The 20,376-nt window shown below is 34.6% G+C and overlaps 1 long non-coding RNA gene across 1 annotated transcript in view; it reads left to right on the forward strand.

The window, feature by feature from the left end:
• Nucleotides 1-9,364, forward strand: part of LOC126934888 (uncharacterized) — a 100,911-nt gene extending 91,547 nt beyond the window's left edge. The window contains exon 6 of the long non-coding RNA XR_007719136.1: nucleotides 8,698-9,364. This is a non-coding gene — a long non-coding RNA (uncharacterized LOC126934888). The remainder of the gene's footprint in view (nucleotides 1-8,697) is intronic.
• Nucleotides 9,365-20,376: the final 11,012 nt, after the last annotated feature.

A 20,376-nucleotide genomic window follows, 5' to 3' on the forward strand; every position in this document is an offset into this window, starting at 1 on the left:
TTTTCCTACATATATCACTCCTTATGTTCAGACATCTGTCTTCTCTAACCTGAATTTATTTCTATGACTTTAATTTTGGTATTCTCGGCTCAGGTTTTATTTTCTTTCCATTCTTTTATTTTTCTAACTCACAGACAAGCAGAGCGAACGTTCCCAAAGTTGCATAGGTGTCCATTAATTTGCTCTCTTTAAACTCTTAATGACTGATTATCATATAGCTGATAAAACTCACCTTCCATTCAGTTTTTTTTAATGAAATTATTCATGTATCCTTTCATTCATCCTTCCATTTATCTGTTCACATATCTGTCCATCTACAAAATTTTTGTTTACGTAGTCTTACTAAGTATATTGTATTTTGGAAGTGAAACAATTTAGGCTATCATAGACTAATAATGAATATATTCATTAGTGTATAATATCCCTGAAATTGTATAAGGATTCATTTCCTCTTTTTAGCATGTTTTTCCTCCAGAATATTGAAATATGTGTATCTGTTGAAACCCACTTTGCCTCTGTTATGTGCCCTTCTGTTTTCATAGTCCTTTCTTACTGGTAAACACCTTTTCAAAAATGATTTCTTTCTGATCTTATCTTCTGTAATATGCCCCTTTGATTGCCTCAGATAAAGTTAACCATATTCCCTAATATATTCCTTTAGAGATTTCAATCAATAAATCCATTTTATGTTTGTTTGGCTAGACTATCACAAGCCTATGGGAATAGAAATTGGCAAACACATACCCATATTTCCACATACCCAAATTTCCACAAAGTATATAAAGAGCTAGAATACCTGAGGCATTCAGTAGAAAATATGCAATACAGCAGAATGGCTGAAGTCATGCTCTTAAGTAATCAAATTACATGTGCTAAACAACACATATCTCAGGTAGAGCTATATGCTTAGTAATTTAGATGATTATTATTAAATTTCAATTTTCTTTTTTCTCACTTTTTTCTCACTAGACTATGCACTTACCTTAAAAAAAACTTATTTTCTTATTTTCAAGCCTTATACATTTTCTACTACTCTCCTTTGAGGATTGTGCAGCCTACTCTATTTTCTATAAAGTCGGGTACATTTTAGAAACTCAATAAATATTGGAATAATAATCATATATAGTGAGCTATAGTCCCTGTTATTTTTCTCTCTCTCTCCAAGACAACTTTAGAAGCAGGAATTTCAGGGGAAATAATTTTATTACCAATGACAGTTGAGCTTACACTTTCTAAAACTTTTCTATTTTCCCTGTCTGTGGAATTTATGAGATACCAGATGTGTTTAAGAAAATAATTTGAAGTAACACTCTGGCCTTAATATGGGAAGTACTAAAACCTCTAATTGTATTTCAGGTAGTAGATCAATTCGACCTTCCGTAATAGGAACCTGAAATATAGAAGGCATTTGTGTACTGTTAGTGTTCAAACTTGTACACATTCCCAATATTATCTCTACTTAAAATGCCTAAATATAGTTACATCATGATAAGACAGAGCCTGAATTCAAACTCTTTCAAATTCATACTCTTAGATCCTAACTACAGCAACCAATAAGGTCATACTATCTGATCTGGAAACACTGTGAGCTATGGATTATCTTTTCCAACAAGCAGAGATCTCTGAATGCAGTCCATTTGTCACTCACTCATGAAATTTCAGGGTTGAACAGATTGGACAAAAATCACAATTTTTTTTGTCTATGACATTTTCTTATGAGTATGTATAAAAGTAACCAGGAGAAGAGCAGAATTTTAAAAAGTGCTTTCTATATTGGCGTGGATCTCTTCCATAGAATAAAATCATGTCGTTACCCACTCCTCAACAAGTGAATTTTTAACTGATTCTTAGTGTGCTTTTTCTTAAGTTCTATTTAGAAAGTAGAAATAACTTTCTATTGATATCCTACCCATAGCATAGTCACTCAATGCTGCCTTATTTCAACATCATATTTGGAGAAAAAAGGACAGTTTGTCTTTCCATCCTGTGCATTTGAAGATTAAAACACTGTATCCTTTAAATGCCCTGTGGTGAGAGATTTAAAAAAAAATAATGCGGCCGGGCGCGGTGGCTCAAGCCTGTAATCCCAGCACTTTGGGAGGCCGAGACGGGCGGATCACGAGGTCAGGAGATCGAGACCATCCTGGCTAACAAGGTGAAACCCCGTCTCTACTAAAAAATACAAAAAACTAGCCGGGCGAAGTGGCGGGCGCCTGTAGTCCCAGCTACTCGGGAGGCTGAGGCAGGAGAATGGCGTAAACCTGGGAGGCGGAGCTTGCAGTGAGCTGAGATTCGGCCACTGCACTCCAGCCCGGTCGACAGAGCAAGACTCCGTCTCAAAAAAAAAAAAAAAAAAGTAATGCAACCTGCTTTGAATTAACTATCCACCTAAAACATGTTTATTTTCCCTGTGAATGAAGGTAGGCCTCATTTCCTCATTTTACCTTGATGATTATGAACTTTTTACACAACCAAATTTTCCACTGATTATAATTTGATGAAGAAAATGTCAGAAAAATTAAATCAAATCTAAATGACATTCCTTTGGAAAAATATACATATAAATAAGTCCCCATATCTCCCCAGCCCCCGCTCTGCATTTACTGGGTTGCTAAATCCAGGTTTCCGTAATCAAATGAAGTGTTACTGAAGCCATTCTTTATAGATATAGAGAAGATCACCTATTCTTTGTGTCTTCCCAAAGCCTTTGCAAAAACATTTATCACTGTCAAAACTATGAATATGCATGCTTTAGTTGTGGATGAGCTGCAGCACGGCTATTCACCATAGTTATAAATCAGCCACCCCTTAGAGTATCATTTCTTGTTGCCACATGAAAGGTTAGCAGAAAGGAAAAGTCTTCTCCCTACCTTTTCTTACTTCTTGTTGAAATCTGTTCCCTCAGGTGACATTTATAAACGAAACTGCAGTTCTGTTAATGCTTGTGAAAAGTATTAACTGTCAGCATATCTGTACCCAGTTGCTCCATCTGTTTCCCTTAATTCAATTTGTCTTTATTGTTCCCATCCTTTGATAATCACTTGTGTCATCTAAAATATATAAACTGAATCATGGATTCCAGTGTAGTTCTTTCTTTGGAGTCTTTATTAAAACAGAGGTAAACGTATAAATAACTTAATTTTACTTTGATTTCCTCAGTTGATGAAATTCCCCCCAAAAAAATTATATATTCTCTTGTTTATATGGTGTGATTTCATAAATTTTGCTGTATCCCTGAATTCCAACTCTGTATGTGACAAATGATTTAAAGGTGCGTTATATTCAAAAGAGTTATTTAAAGAGGTGCAGATTATGACTAATTACATCATTTGAAGAAAATTAATGTATTCACCAAATTCAGTGTGTTGCTATTCAGATAGCAAGAATGCAAATTAGGCTCTCAGCACTTAAATTCTACATAAAAATAATAATTTAAGGCATACGTTATGAATGCACATAGCCCCACCTTATACTGTTGGGGTTGGTTAACAGGAAATAAGATTATTGTATTTAGTAAGGCAAAAGTTAGTACATAAAATATAAACTTCTACCCACTCGGGATTATATGCTGAGAATTGTATGTACATTATTACATTGAAATCTCATTTAAACTGGGATCTCTTCTGATTCCATTCTGTAAGAAATGATGCTTAAACTCTATGGATATTATTTTGGCAAACAATTCAGTAGCATATGTTAGTCAAATTTGCATGGTTTAGATCACTTTCCTTATTAATACTCACAGTTATCCTTCCAACTTGTCCCCACTTCCTTTCTTAACAACAACAAAAAATACAGAAGTAGAACTTGAAATTAAAATTAAACATTTCTCTCTAAATGATTTCTTAAATACCAATATATGATATTTCTTCAGATGAATGATAACATAGAAATATGGGATTATATATTTATAAAGCTGTATCTTATTATATATACATCTTATTCCAGCGTTATTTTGTATGGTACCACAATTACTTATGCAGTTCAAGGGTCTGTACGTTTCTTAGTCTACTGGATTACTCTTTATAATATTTTAATTATATGATTTCAAAAACTCACCAGTGCAACATCTTGATTTAACAATGCATCTTTCTCATCAGATGCAACCATATGGAGGCTTACTATACAATTGCTTTATGTCCACACAGGGCTAGGGAAGTACTTTTCAGTACATTCTTACTCTTGTTGTATATATATAGTGTATGTGTGTGTTTATATGTTATAGAAACCATACTGAATTGTGGAAAAGCTTTAAATTATTTTCCCACTAAATTTCAATGGGACATCTGCTTTATATATTGGAACATTTATTTCCTAGTCTTTCATATCACTCCTTTCCATCATCTCTACCAAATTTATCCCTATATTTGTTTGACAATCATTCCTCTGTCATAACCACTTCATTTCTTTTGCTTTATAGAACAATTTTTGCTATCAGAAAAATTTGTCTGATCGACTTTAGTTTACAGTAAATTTTCTTCTAAATACATGTGGAGATTTTTTTTTCCAACTAGAATATAGCCTTTGAAAAGATTATTTTTATACTTATTATATAATTGTCATGGTCCTCAACAGTCTTAATAAAAAATAAATGTTAACTGATTCATTAAAAATAAATGATTACATATATTTATAGACTATATATGTATATTTAGTGTGTATATATATAGCGTATATATTTATACATCATAAACATATATATTTATATATATATAAATATATTGGAGTGCAGTGGCAGGATGATCACAGCTCACTACAGCCTGAACCTCCTGGGCTCAAGGAATCCTCTTGCCTCAGCCTCCCAAGAATTTGGGACTAAAGGTGCTCACCACAAAGCCCAGCTAACTTATATATATTTTTTGTAGAGATGAAGTTTTGCCCTATTTCCCAGGCTGCCCTCAAACGCCTAAGCTCAAAGACTTCCTGACTAGACTTCCCAAGTGCTGGAATACATGAGCTACCATACCCATTGATATGATCTGGCTCTGTGTCTCCACCGAAATCTCATCTTGAATTGTAATACAAATTGTAATCCCCCTGTGTTAGAGAAGGGACATCATGGGAGATGATTAGATCATGGGAATGGTTTCGCAATGCTGTTCTCATGAAAATGAGGGAAATTTCTCTAGATCTAATGGTTTCTGCACTTATTTCTCCTGCCGTCATGTGAACAAGGATGTGTTTGCTTCTCCTTCCACCATGATTGTAAGTTTTCTGAGGCCTCCCAAGCCATGCAGAACTGTGAGTCAATTCAACCTCTTTCCTTTATAAATTACCTAGTCTCAGGTATTTCTTCATAGCAATGTGAGAACACACTAATACAGGAAATTGGTACCGGCAGTCAGGTGCTTCTGTAAAGATAACCAAAATTGTGGAAATGACTTTGGAACTGGATAACAGGCAGAGGTTGGAATGGTATGGAGGGCTCAGAAGAAGACAGGAAGATGTGGGAAAGTTTAGAACTTCCTAGATACTTCTTGGTTTTGACCAAAATGCTGGAAGTGATATGGACAATGAAGTGCAGACTGGACTGAGATGGAGATGAGGAGCTTATAAGACCTGGAGCAAAAGTGACACTTGCTATGCTTTAGCAAAGTGACTAATACCATTTTGCCTCTGCCCTAGAGATTTGTGGAAAATTGAACTTCAGAGAAAGGATTTAGGGTATCTGGCAGAAGAAATTTCTAAGCAGCAAAGTGTTTAAGAGGTGATGGAGAACAAAAGCTTTCAAAATTTGTAACCTGATGATGCAATAGAAAGGAAAAACCTGTTTTCTGAGGAGAAATTCAAGCCAGCTGAAGAAATTTGCATAGGTAATGAGGAGCCAAATGTTAATCACCAACACAATGAGGAAAATGTCTCCTGGGCATGTCAGAGGTATTCATGGAAGCCCCCCCGCCCTCGTCATCACAGGTTGAAGCCTAAAAGAGAGGAAGTGTTTCATGGGCTTGGCCCAGGGTCTTACTGCTTTGTGCAGTCTTAGGACTTGGTACCATGTGTCCCAGCCATGGCTAAAAGGGGCTAACATACAGCTCAGAGCCTTTGCTTTAGAGGGTGTATGCCCCAAGCCTTGGCCACTTGCATGTGGTGTTGGGCTGACTGGTGCACACAAATCAAAAATTGAGGTTTGAGACCTCAGCCTAGATTTCAGAGGATGTATGAAAACTTCTGTATGTCCAGGCAAAAGTTTGCTGCAGGGGCAGAGACCTTGTGGAGAACTTCCGCTAGAGCAGTGAGGAAGGGTAAAGTGGAGTTGGAGCCCTATCACAGAGTCCCCACTGGGACACTGCCTAGAGGTGCTGTGAGAAGAGGGCCACCATCCTCAAGGCCCCAGAATGACAGATGCACTAACAGCTTGCACCTTTTGCCTGGAAAAGCCACAGACATTCAACACCAGACTGTGAAAACAACCAGGAGGAGAATTGCACCCTGCAAAGCCACAGGGGCAGAGGTGCCCAAGGCCATGGGAACCCACCTCTTGCATCAGCATGACCTGTATGTGAGATATGGAGTCAAAGGAGATCATTTCAGAGCTTAAGATTTGACTGCCCTGTTAGATTTCAGGCTCTCTTGGGGCCTGTCCCTTTGAGCCAATTTCTCCCATGTGGAATGGCTGTATTTACCCAATTTCATGGTACCCCCATTGTATCTAGGAAATACCTAACTTGCTTTTAACTTTACAGGCTTATAGGCAGGAGGGGCTTGCCTTGTCTCAGATGAGACTATCGACTTGGACTTTTGGGTTAATGCTAAAATGAGTTAAAACTGCAGAACTGTTGGGAAAGCACAATTGTGTTTTGAAATGTGAGAAAAATGAGACTTGGGAGGGGCCAGGGACAGAATGATATGATTTGGCTATGTCCTCACCCAAATCTCATTTGAATTTTAATCCAAATTTTAATCCCCATATATTGTGGGAAGGATATCATGGGAGGTGATTAGATCATGGGGGTAGAACCCCCATACTTTTCTCCTGATAATGAGGGAGTTCTCACAAGATCTGGCATTTTTATGAGGGGCTCTTCTTCCCTTTGCTCTGTATTTCTCTCTCCTGCTGTCATGTGAAGAAGGACATGTATGCTTCCTCTTCTACCATGATTGTAAGTTTCCTGAGGCCTCCCCCCCCATGTGGAACTGTGACTCAATTGAATTTCTTTTCTTTATAAATTATCTAGTCTCAGGTATTTCTTCATAACAGAATCAGAACAGACTAATAAACCCAGCCAAATATTTTTAATAGTACCAATATTCCGCATTCATGTCATGGTAAATTAGTTGTTGAAATTACAGAGTCTGAAAAGTTTTAATAACTCATATAGAAAAATCAAATGCATTTTTATTTATTTTACCTAACAGTCACTGTGTTCACAGTGGCCTTGAAATATAGCTTTAAATTTTTAATGAGACAGATAACTAAGTCAACTTCAAATGTGACTTTGCATTGTAAGATGTAGTGTCAGATTCTGGAGAAAAATTCTTAGTTCCACATTAAGCACTTTTTATAACCAAGTAGAAAATCATGCTTTTTTCTATTTGTTTAATATTTTTCATAAATTGTAAGCAATAAAGTTTCAGTTAGAGCAGAACACATTGGGGGATGAGATATCTCCCTATGCACTAATTAGATATTTGTTTTGATTGGGCAAAGTGCAAAGACTTGATAGCTGTAAAGCAGAATACAGACAAAGAATGGAGCATTTCCTATTTAGCAAGAAAATTTGCTTGACTGAGATCTCTAGTTTGACCTGAATCCTATTCTTCAATTCCATACTGCCTTTTCCTCTACCAATTTATATGTGAAATGCAATGGGCAAACTGCTTTCTTCTTTGATCATCATCTTCACATATCTATTACCCTTTATCTTTCTGTTCAATGAAGACAATCTAAAAAGCCAGCAAATATTTGCATTTTAAAGACCAATGAAATTATTTTTAAAGATGAAATGTATTTAAAGAGTAAACACTTTTTTTTTTCCTGTCTTTAAACATTGAGACTCCTAACAATCAATGGCTTAGATCCTGGTCTCTTCATGTAGATGTTTCTCTCTTTCTCTTTCTCTCCTTTCTTCTTTCTTTTCTGTCTTTGTCTCTGCCTCCCACTCCTTCTCCCCTCCCTTCCATTCCTATCTTTCAATTCCAAATAATTTAGAGAAAATTAGAGATACATTTCAATCGTAAGTTAGTTGAAAAATAAAATCATATTTAATGGTGGAAAACTCATCTATTGTCAATTGTAAAAGAGAAAATTAATTCATTTGTAATAATATTAATTGAAAATATGCTTCAATGTAAGACAGTAAAATAATTCCCCACCTAAACTATTTGGTGTTCAAAAATTTAAATTACAGATAGATATGTAATGGAGTGATTAACATTTTGATTTTGGTGAGCTCGAATAATAACATCTTTTGTTAAATATGATCAAATTATCTGCTAAAAATGTTTTCTTAAGTTATTTATGTATATACATATACATTTCCAGATCTTTTTTTTTTTTTTTTCTTAGTTTGGTTAAATGTGTTTTAGACAATGAATATACTTCTCTCCTTCCACAGGAGCTAAAGCTAATAATAATCTGTCACAAGGGATCATTCATTTGGGAGTGACATATCTATCTGCTCTGCAGTGTAAAACTTTATGAATAATTCACTTTCCTTTCACTAGGTATTTCTGATTCTGTGTTGTATTAACTTTCAGGATACATTTTTGCACTCCATAGAGAATGTGACCTACAGGATCCACTAGCAAAAGACATCTGACTGTTAGAGGTTAAAGGAACAGTAAAGATCCAGTTCCACTTTTTAATCCTGCAGACGGGAAATTTGAAACTTACAGAGTTAATGGTTTTCTCCAAGGTCACATGAAGACGGAAGGCAAGCCAAGATAAAAATCAAGGGAAAAACAGTGACATGGTGGGAGAAGTGTTCCCAAACTCTGAATGCAAGGTAATGTATATAACAAATAAGAAGTTTTGAAGAAATACCTAAGAATAAAGTGAACATGATTTACGTTATATCATATAAAATAGTGGGAATAAAAAATAACAAATTAATTGTTAAAATAAGATAAACCAGTGCGAAAGAATATAAAGAGACATCTGTTAGAAAAATTAATAAGATTTATATAAAGAAATAAAACCGTAAATAACAATGGAGGTAGAGGGGCCTATAAACAGAAGAGGGAAAAAAATGAGTCATCTTTCAAAAACCCAGGAGAGATGGATTATTCTGTTATTTTCTCTTGTTTATTTGATTCACCCAAAGTGATACATTGCGTCTTACATAAACTCTTTCAATTTAACTGTGGACTTGAATTTATGCTGTAAGTCTCTCAATTTTAGTTTGTTTGCTTTCTCTCCTTTTCCTTTTTCTTGCTTCATTATTCTTCCTGGAAAAGTTTTTGAGTTAATCATATAATAATTTACAGCATTTGGGGGATAAATACAAGATGTTGAAGCTTCTGAGATATTTGTCTTGTTTTCTGTTTATTTTATACATGCTAATATTACATATACTATTTTTAATATATTCTTGCTTATGTATATATAGTATCTTCTTTGCTCTGTGGATCTAAATAAAAATTTTAAAACTTTTTCCTTGCTTTGTTTTAGTTTCTTCTGGTTTCCTTACTGTTTTTCCTGTTGACTTATTGTCATTGACTTATAGTCATTTCCTATTGACTTTCCTATTGACTTCCTATTTGCTTTCTGTTATATTAGATCTTCTAACAGTTATTAGGCTGGTTTCTCCCAGCTGAGAAACTTCTTTTTTCTCTGATTGGACTCTGATTTTTCCTTTGCCCCATCAGCATGGGGTATTAGAGGGAGACTAGAAGTCTAAGACAGACTTGGCTCTTCCTTTCAGTCTCACCCTGCCACTATCTCATCACAGTGGCTACAGCAGCTGGTACTGGTTTCCTTTTTCTTTTCTTTTCTTCACTTCTAAGAACCATTCTTATTCTGCTGCTTCTTAGAAACAAACAGCCACCAGATAGTGCTTCTTCCTTGGAGATCTGAGTCCCATTTCTATGTAGCCTCTTCTCTGAACTATTGAGTTTACATGCGCTGGGCAACAGCCCCCCTTAGACATCTACACATTACTTCCTCCAAAATTCTGGATTCTCATCACAACATTTTTCTTCTCTTTTTACTCCATCCTTCTAATTGGTAGCTGTTTTTGCAGTTGCCACGTACATTACCTCAGTGGTTTCTTTTTCCTATTCCAGTACTTAAAAAACAAAATGAAACAAAACAAAACAAAAACCTTCTATTACCCATTTCTTGATTCCTCGTTTTTTGATATAAACTTGGCTGATACTGGACCTTTCCATGTGGGTCCTCATTCTTAGTTATTCACTAACATGTTAAAATTGAGAACTAAGTTACCTAGTCAGAATTGTGTCAACAGATAGCTTCATCACTATTTAAAAACCCTGTTTCATTGGGGCGCTGCAAAGTCTTTTTACCAAAGTACTTTCTCTGGTCTGGTTGGTACTTTTAGAGATAACTCTTCTCTTACTTGCCTGAGGGATAACTACCAGCTATTTGGAGTGCAAAGTTGAACAGGAGGAAGATAGCGCCACATTTTCTATATGTAAACTCCCAAGTAACACCACCGTTTTCTGATCTTTACCGTAACCTTACCCTCTGTAGTATCCAGTACTTCTAAGTTCTGTACCTCCCTGGCATTCAGAGAACAATTTGAGTCATTTGTCAATTTACTCACTCTGTAAAACTTCTGCCTGTAGCTTTCCCCATGGAGAGCATGACTGTTTCACATATAATTTGCTATTTGGTAAAATTGCTGAATTACCATATTTGTTAATGCCCCATCTATATTTTTCCATTTTATAGATTTGTACATTTTAATTGGCTATTGTATTAAACTGTTCCTTTCATTTGGAAAATTCAAAATCTTTCCTCCTTTTTAAAGATATCAAAAGTTAGATGAAAATAAAGGCATTCTCCTCTTATAATAGTGGAAATGGGAGTATAAAATACATAATATTTTGAAGGGCAAAGTAGCAACATAAGTCCCCAGCCCCAACAGAAAGTCTTTTTAAACACAATTTTTCTCTACTTTAGCATAAGCAAAAATTTGAAATACATAAACATTCATATATAAGAACGCCCTCCTGAAATTATAAAATGTGTAAAACAATCAAAGTACTCTAACATTGGTGGTTAGATTATATTTAAGCCAGCTCATAGAAATAAAAGTATCTTTGAAAAGTTAAAAAAAAAATTTCTGAAAGTTTATAAGAAGTCACTATATATATATTCACAATTTAATAAAATAAAAATAATCATTTATGCATATGCATAGAAAATAGACTGAAGCAAAATGAAAACAATATTAATAGTGGTAGAAATGCATGTTATGTTAATTTCATTTATAAGTATTTATTTTCTTTGTTTGTTTTCTTGGTTTTTTGTTTTCTTTTTTTTGTTTTGACACAGGGTCTCACTGTCTGCCAGGCTGGAGTGCAGTGACAGACACAACCATGGCTCACTGAAGCCTCTGCCTCCACCATGCCCGGCTAATTTTTGTATTTTTTGTAGAGACGTGATTTTTGCCATGTTTCCCAGGCTACTGTCAAGCTTATAAGCTCAAGTGATCTGCCCACCTTGGCCTCCCAAAGTTCTGTGCTTACAGGTGTGAGCCACCGCATCCAGCTAGTTTTCTTTATTTTAAATATAAAACCTATATAGATTAGTTTTATACTAAGATATGTATTTAAACAAAACTAATATGCATTAGTTATGTAATTAATTATAGATTTTAAATATTTATATATTTATATTTAATCATGTGAAACACTTTTCACTGGAAATATTCAACTAAGATTGTTTATCCCAGAAAATAGTAGCTAAAATATTGATTCTGTCCAGTGGTCCAACCTAATGTTTGGCTTCAATTTCTGAATATAAAATGTTAATCTAATAATAATTATACAATAACAAGAAAAATAATTGTGGTGTAGGTAAAGGCTTGCTAATAATTAACAGTTATTTGACATTTTGCATTCATTCTTACAACAGTTATGAAAGAAGTACTATTTCTGTTCATTTGATTGTTCAGAAAATTGCAAGTTTTACACACGCTAAGTGACGCTTCTCAGTTACATTGCGTGTAAGGAGCAGAATTAGGACTGGGATTTAAATAGTTCCACTTGAGGAACTATGATCTCAGCACAGCAGCAGGTAATAAAAAGGACTTTGGTGTCTCAGTATATCTCAAGAGCATGGACTCTTTCCATCTTATCGCACGTGGCATACAATGCACAGTGATTCGAACTGCTGATTTCTACTTATAATCTTAATTCATATAAAACTTAGTTATTTTAGTGACAAGACTAGAAAAATAATCAGGCATTGTAGGAATTGCGTTTAATGATAACATTTTATTTGGGGAATAGTTATTAAGTGTTAGATAACAACATTTTTTACAAATCTTAATATGAAGTATTAATTTTAAAGGGGAGACCTGCTCACTAGGACCAATTAAAAAGTTACTAGTAGTTTAATATTGACATTTAAAATAATCTTCAAATGTTACAAAACAATGATTAGGAACAATATTTTTAACACTACAACATAAAATACGTTTATGACATAAAAATAAATGTAAGACAAAAAATTTTAAAAATTATTTGCTTATGATTATGTTGATGAAAAAATATAATTCACAAGGAAAAAATCAAACATATAGAAAAAATACCACATATTTAAAGGTGCCTGTATTTGGACAATGAGATAATAGGTAATTTTTTCTCAAACTTGTATGTCATTTAATATTTTTCAATTCATTTCTATGTTTATATTTAAATTAAAAAATAGAAATAAGGCCAAGTGCAGTGACTCACGCCTGTAATTCTAGCACTTTGAGAGACAGAGGTGGAGGTGATCACCTGAGGTCAGGAGTTCCAGACCACCCTGGCCAACACGGTGAAACACTGGCTCTACTATAAATAGTAGTAGATCAGTAATAGCAGTAAATCAGCCAGACATGGTAGCGCTCGCCTGTAGTCCCAGCTACTCAGAAGGCTGAGGCAGGAAAATCTCTTGAACCTGGGAGGTGGAGACTGCAGTGAGCTGAGATCACGACACTGTACTCCAGCCTGGGCAACAGAGTGAGATTCTGTCTCAAATGATAATAATAATAGAAATAGGTTTCGTGGCATAAAATATTTAACAAAATAAGACATACAAAATAAACTAAAATAGGTATATTTAAAAATATCTAAAACATTTTCAAAGGTAAGAAAAAGAAAGAATATATTTCCAGAAAAATATGTTTTAGTGTACGGGCTAATATTAAGTAGAGAAGATAAGGTCAATGGCATGTCCAGCTATGAGAACTAAACTGACTTCTTATTTATTTATTTATTTTTTTGTCTTTTTTTTTTTCTTCCTTTTTGTGGAGAACGGGTCTCGCTATATTACCTAGGCAGGTCTTGAACTCCTGGGCTCTAGCTATCCTCCCGCCTCTGCCTCCCTGAGAGCTGGGATTACAGGCGTGAGCCACTGCGCCCAGCTAACCTGACTTCTACAACATGATTCAAAAATGTACGTTTTTTTTTTTTTTTTGTAGAGAGAGTGTCTTGTTCTGTCACCCAGACTGGAGTAAAGAGGTGTGGTTATAGCTCACTCTAACCTCACCTCGAACTTCTGGGTTGAAGTGATTCTCTTTTCTCAGCCTCAGCCTCCAGAGTAGTTGGGATAAAGGCAGTTGCCACCAAGCTTGGCTATTTTTTAAAATTACTTTCTAGAGAGGGGGTCTTGCTTGTTGCCCAAGCTAGTCTAGAACTCAAGGATCTGATTCTGTGGGAAAATAATTTACACTTGTATTCCAATACTTTTTGTATTTATTATTTGATTTTAATTTGTCTAGGATTTATTTTTGTATTAAATCATTCTCATATTTGTTATAATAGACCTTATTAATTTCTGATAAAATGTGCTTTATATATGAGTATTAATTCAAGTTAACATGAAGTTGAGTAAACACAGAGCTAAGCTATTTCATTTCAGAATAATTAAGCTGACAATAATTGAAAATAAATATAGACAACTAAGTTAAGCCTGTTGAGTGTTTACTGTCACCTCAAATACCTTTTCATTCTTTCTATTGGTATTTTACATTTATTTAAGAGAAGATAAGTTATTTAATTCCTAATTTCTATGTATGGCTTCAAATGTAAATGTCCCTGAACATGGTACCTCATCCATCCCAAGACATACAATGCCTGATAGCAAGTTATCATTATTATTATTATTTTCTTTTGAGACAGAGTCTTGTTCTGTCACACAGGCTGGAGGTTGGAGAGCAATGGCATGATCACAGCTCACTGAAGCCTCAACACCTGGCCTTAAGTGACCTTCTCACCTCAGCTTCCCAAGTAGCTGGGATCACAAAGCATGCACCACGATGCCTGACTAATTTTTTTTTCTTTTAGTAAACATGCGGTCCTCCTGTGTTGTCCAGGCTAGTCTCAAACTCCTGGGCTCAAACCATCTTCCTACCTTAGTCTCCCAAAAGGCTGGTATTGCAGGTGTGAGCTGCCATGCTCAGCCTTGATACCAAATTTTTGGTTGAAAGTAGCTTAAGACTAATTTCAACCAAAAATATATATGCATATTATATATTATGCTATTTAAATTCAAAATTAAATAGGAAACTACTCTTAACCCTACAAAGTTTGTCATCTAGAAAGGACTAATATGCAAAATAATGATTGCATTGCATTGTGAAAATTCTATAAAGAGACCAATGTAGACACTGCAATGGAAAAACTTTATAGAAGCTAGAACTCCAGGTATAAAGCTGGAGCTCCAGGAAAAATTCACAAAGGATCAGACATTTATTTTCAGACTTGAAAGATGAGTGGAAACAAGTTTGGTACATAAGATCTGGAAAAAGATATTCCTGGCGGAGAAGAAAGATCCAAACATTCTACATAGGTTATATTTCTTGTATCTCGAAAGGAAATGATGAATAGTCAGACTGGAAAGTTCTGCTGGGTTTATAGGTTATGAAAATCTAAAAGTAGAGAATTTATATCAAAACAAGGAGAAAAGATATAGGAGCAAAAATGTCATGTAACAATGAATTTTTATTATGAATCTTAATGTTTCAAAGTTTGCTTTCTGATTTTAGCACACCTACATTATATAGTCTTATTTGCTATATCAAAAACAGTTAAGAGGCATATGATACAACCTCAATTATTAGACAGAAAAAGTAACCACAGCCTAGAGACCGTCATTGTAAGGATAAAAGTAAAGACAACTGTCTCAAACACAGCATGTGAGATGAGGCTATAAAGAGGTAATGCAGTAAAATAGTATGGATTAAGCTTCAATTCACATATACTAAGAGGTTTAGGATTTTAATCTTTTATTCTAAACAGAAAAACAATTTAAAATAGTAATTAATAACAGCTTAAAATTGTACTAATTAGTCTCCTACTGAATGTCATCAATATTGAAATAAGGTTCCTCAAGGACAACGAGGGAGTGGGGAAGAAACAGTAAAGCAATTAACTGGATTTTCTTCTCATTAAGTTCTCATAATTACATTTTCAGGATTAAATGGACTTATGTGAGGGTCCTGCCATTTTACTCTGGATAGTGAAAATGACTTTGTTCATTTCACAGACTTTGTTCTGTCTTGGAAAAGTTGAACTCTTCATTAAACATGAACAAATTAAATTAAAGTTCACCTGGAATGATGAAGAAAATCATAGTCCCTAAAACTGCATATTTGAATGATTCATGAATATTTTGTTTTCTATCATATTAATTTCATTTGCCTTTACAAAACAAATAAAAACTAATAAGTCTTATAACTTATTATTATTTTTTTTTTCTGTTAGGCCACCTGGGATTAGGGAGAATGGTTAATATAAATGAAGTTTTTCAGTCACGTGATTAATTTAAAGGACCTTTCTGACACTTTTTAGTGTGTGTAAATGAAAGTGGCATATTTGAATACTTAAATTTCAACATTATTCTATTTTTGTTTTCTTAGAAAGTATGTTTAGGAACGTTTAAAGAGACATGCAAGCAATCTTCTCCTCCATCTGAGTTTTAGAACAAGTAAGAGATAAATGAGACAAAAACCTAAAGAAATAATACAAAAGACAATACTGCCTTCATTTCTATTGAAACTGGCATTTGAGAATTTGACTTATACCTCAGGAAACTGTGCTGTCTCGCATAGAAGTCAGTTTCACTTACAGTTGGCTCTTTACATTCCTAACACATGTGAGGCAGGAAATGGGCCCGAAGTCATCTACAGTGGAGCTTCTTATACCTGAGGGGAAATAGCAGGTGTAAAGAAGACCTCACACTGCTGCTAACATTGTGCCATTAAAATTAGGACTTGTAAAAAAGAGAACATCCAAAGCATGACTATAGTTGGTAGAGAATAAACAATGTTTACCTCGGTCTGTATGTTAACATAATTTGTAAAAATGGGAACTCCGTGGAAGAGATGATTGCAATTGCTTCAGAATGAGAAATGTTAAAACTATATTTTTAATGTTTTTCCTGCCTCTAAAATCTACTTTCAATAGTAGTTAGAGTTATATTTCTAAAATACCCCTCATTTCAGTTACATTGTTCACCATCCTCCTCACGATAAAATCCAAGTTCTCCTACATAAAATATGTCACCATAATGTGGTTCTTTATCTGTTTTCATGCTTTCCTTTCACTTCCTTTTTACACTTTAAGGTCTAGCCTTATTGAGCTTTTATTTTTAAAAAAATGCACTGTGCTTTAAGTAATTCTAAAGCTTTTGGGTATGCTATGCCTTGGGGTTAGAATGATGTTCTTTGGTTTATGTATTTGTCTACCTTCCATCTGTCCTTTCCATGTTTAGACATTAATTCTGATTTGAAACGAGTAAGATATAAACAAAGGGAGGGAAAAGAAACAAGTACTTTTTTCTTCCCAACTTTTGTTCACTATGTCTCTCACCTATGTTTTTCTGGCACTTTATATTCTTACTAATTTACCTGTCATCTTGTACTGTAATACATATTTACTGCTATCCTCTACTAAAGTTTTAAAGCAGCAAAGAATATGTCTATTTTGTTCACCATTTAACTACAGTATTCAGTGTCTGAAATGTAGTCAGCTCTAAATAAAAATTTGCAATGAGTGAGAGATTGAAGAAATACTTCATAAATAAATGAAGCAAGAAGCAGGAATTATTACAGGAGAAAAGTGATCTTGTAATTTAACTGAAATGACATTTTAAAACACTTAAAAAAAAAACAACAAAACACTTGTTTCAGAGCACTAAAAGACTTTTTTCCAATATTGTATATTTAAGACATGAGCATCCATGAATAAATACATGCCATCTGATGGATTGAATTGGTAAAAAAATTGGAACCTAGCATCAGGGCTACTCAGAGAAATGTGGCAGTCCCAAGGAGGGGCGAAGGTATTCGCCTTTAAGTTTTCCAAAAAAGATTTACCTAAAAATCAAAATCCATAAGGTAATACATTCTTTACTTGGGTCTATTAATTCCTTGTAATGAAATGCTGCAGCAGTTTAAAATAATTTTATATAAAATCATCAACAAGTTAAATGCTTTTGGAATTTTTAACAGACATTCAGGGAAAACTCTCAGGCCAGGTTACAGAAATCCAGCCATTTGGGAATATAATGGCAGAGACCCCAGTTATAGATAGACTGAAGCAGGAAGCAGATTCTAAAGACAGTCATTCAGAGAAGATAAAAGAGAAATTGTAATTAGCAGCACAAGTATACATGGTGGAGCCTGGGACTCAAGAGCTTGGCAGAAACAGTTTATTTCAACGTAGGCATAAGAACAGAGCAAGTCTGGGCAGGGTGACTCACACCTGTAATACCACCACTATGGGAGGCGGAAGTGGTCGGATCACCTGAGGTCGGGAGTTTGAGACCAGCCCTACCAACATGGAGAAACCCTGTCTCTGCTAAAAATACAAAATTAGCTGGGCATGGTGGTGCATGCCTGTAATCCCAGCTACTTGAGAGGCTAAAGGAGGAGAATCACTTGAACCCGGGAGGCAGAGGTTGTGGTGAGCCAAGATCGTGCCACTGCACTCCAGCCTGGGCAACAAGAGTGAAACACCATCTCAAAAAAAAAAAAAAAAAAAAAAAAAAAGGAAAAGAAAAAAAGAATAGAACAGGTCTCAGATGTGGAAAAAAAATGGACAAGGAAAAAAAGAAGAGGAACTAAAAGCCAATTTTCAAATGGGATCTTGATGCGCACAGAAATATATACCTTTGCATCACATGTACAGAATATCTGTGACTAGTTGATTGCAACAATAAGCTTCAGTATATTTTCATATTTTAATACTCACCTATGCTCATTTAATCTCTCTGCGTTTTTTCAATGTCTCTCTACTCCTTCCTTCCCCATTTAATTTTATCCTCGACAATCATTTAAACCAGATCTCAACTGTATGAATAAGTTATTCTCAACTAGTGGTGATTTTCTCTCTCCTGCAGAAAAAGGACAAAAATCTCAGAATTTTGGCTTGTCACTCTGGGGCACTGGTGCTCCTGACATTCAGTGGATACATGTCAGAGATGCTTCTACGTATCCTGTGAAGCACAAGACAGAGATACCAGATAAAAGATGTTCACTTCCAAATGTCCATATTTCTGAGGCTGAGAAACCCTGCTGTAGATAATGAAGAGTGAATGGCCTAGCAACGATTTTCCTTGAATTTCAATCCCATGCCCGTGGAATGAATGGGTCATATTGAAAATAATTTGAAAAATAAGAGGAAGAGAGGTCACTTGAGGACAGTGCTTCATGGTAATGCTTATAAAGCTCTAAATTAATCGAATTCTTGAGTTTAGCATAAAAATCCTCAAATTAAAGACCTATTTGAGTCAGGTATCTTCCCCCCATGTCTTCATTGCCTCTCAAAATGTTGAATTTCTGTCCAGAGGGAATAGCTGATAATTTCACTAGATAAAAGGTTTTCTCACATTATGTGAGTATCAAAAAAAAAAAAAAAGAAAAGAAAAAAGAACAAAGGACAGTGGTAATAAAGCAATAAAACATAGAGGAAAATCATAAATAAGTATAATAAAAAGAGAATTACACTCCTCTGTGTGGATCAAAAATCATCTGCCTGATGCTGATGTTTGCATTATGCCAGCTGGAATTTTCAGACAAATTGCTGCATCTTTCACAGATTAAACTAATGCTCCTGACTGAATGAATGCAGTTTAATGCCAGGGCATACAATGTAGAAATACTTAGACTATGGAAATCAGACAGATGGCTTGGTAAATTAATCCATAAGCAGCATGCCGTAAGGTTAGTCAATGACAGTGATGGAAGAGTGTGGTTGATAGGAATAATCATAGGAAATGTGAAGGTGAAAAAGATCATGAAGGGGGAATGGAGAAGCCACTTCAATTTTTATCATAAAGCCACTTTATATACCATCATTTTAAATGCACTTTTTTAAAACAAAGAGTGGCTGAGGGAAGAATAATTTAATTATTCATAAATAAACAAGTGGAAATTTTGTGACAATAGAATCTATTGCTCCAAGCCCCTAACCAGAGTTAAAAACAAAGGGTTGTTATACAGATTACACATAAATTAATACTCCTATTATAATTGTTAGTATAAATTTATGTGGGACTTCATTTTGAATTGTCATGTAATTCATTGCCATGTTTTTTCACAGTTTCAATAGTTTTTTTATGATTAAGAATATCTTATTTAAAAATTACAACATAAAACACACATAAGTCCTAACATATAAAGATTTTTGTCATAGAATTATATTTATTTGGCAAAGATGAGACATAGAAATGTATTTGTAATTACATATACTAAAACAAGTTCCAATGGGATGTTTTCTATTTTATAAATTAAATATGAAATGAATAAATCTTCTAAGCATAAAAATAGAAGTATCAGCCTTAAAGATTAGAAGAGGTTTGAAAATACAACCTGAAATAGCAATTATGGATAATGTGAGAGTGAGATGGCTAGGCTAAGGTATTATGAGCCAAGTAGTATTGAGCACTTATATGAAGATAGTGGTCATGGGACTAAGGGTAGAACCAACATGCTCAATTGTGTGATTGTCTCTATCTATGCTGAACAGACGGTCGGTAACCGGGGTCAATAAACACGGATACCCTTGGGACTAGAGTTTCATCCTGATAGGCAATGAAGGAAAACCAGTAGCAAATGTAGTTGATAATATTGTCAAAAGAGAGTTTTTCTGTGATAATATTCATATCTAGGAAAGATAGCACTGGAGAGCAATGAAAAGTAGAGGATTCAATGGATAAGTAGGGCTCACTCAACTGTAGAATTAGAATGGTGGCAATATAAG

This window comes from Macaca thibetana, chromosome 14, assembly GCF_024542745.1.
Source record: "Macaca thibetana thibetana isolate TM-01 chromosome 14, ASM2454274v1, whole genome shotgun sequence".
Classification (NCBI taxonomy): Eukaryota; Metazoa; Chordata; class Mammalia; order Primates; family Cercopithecidae; genus Macaca; species Macaca thibetana.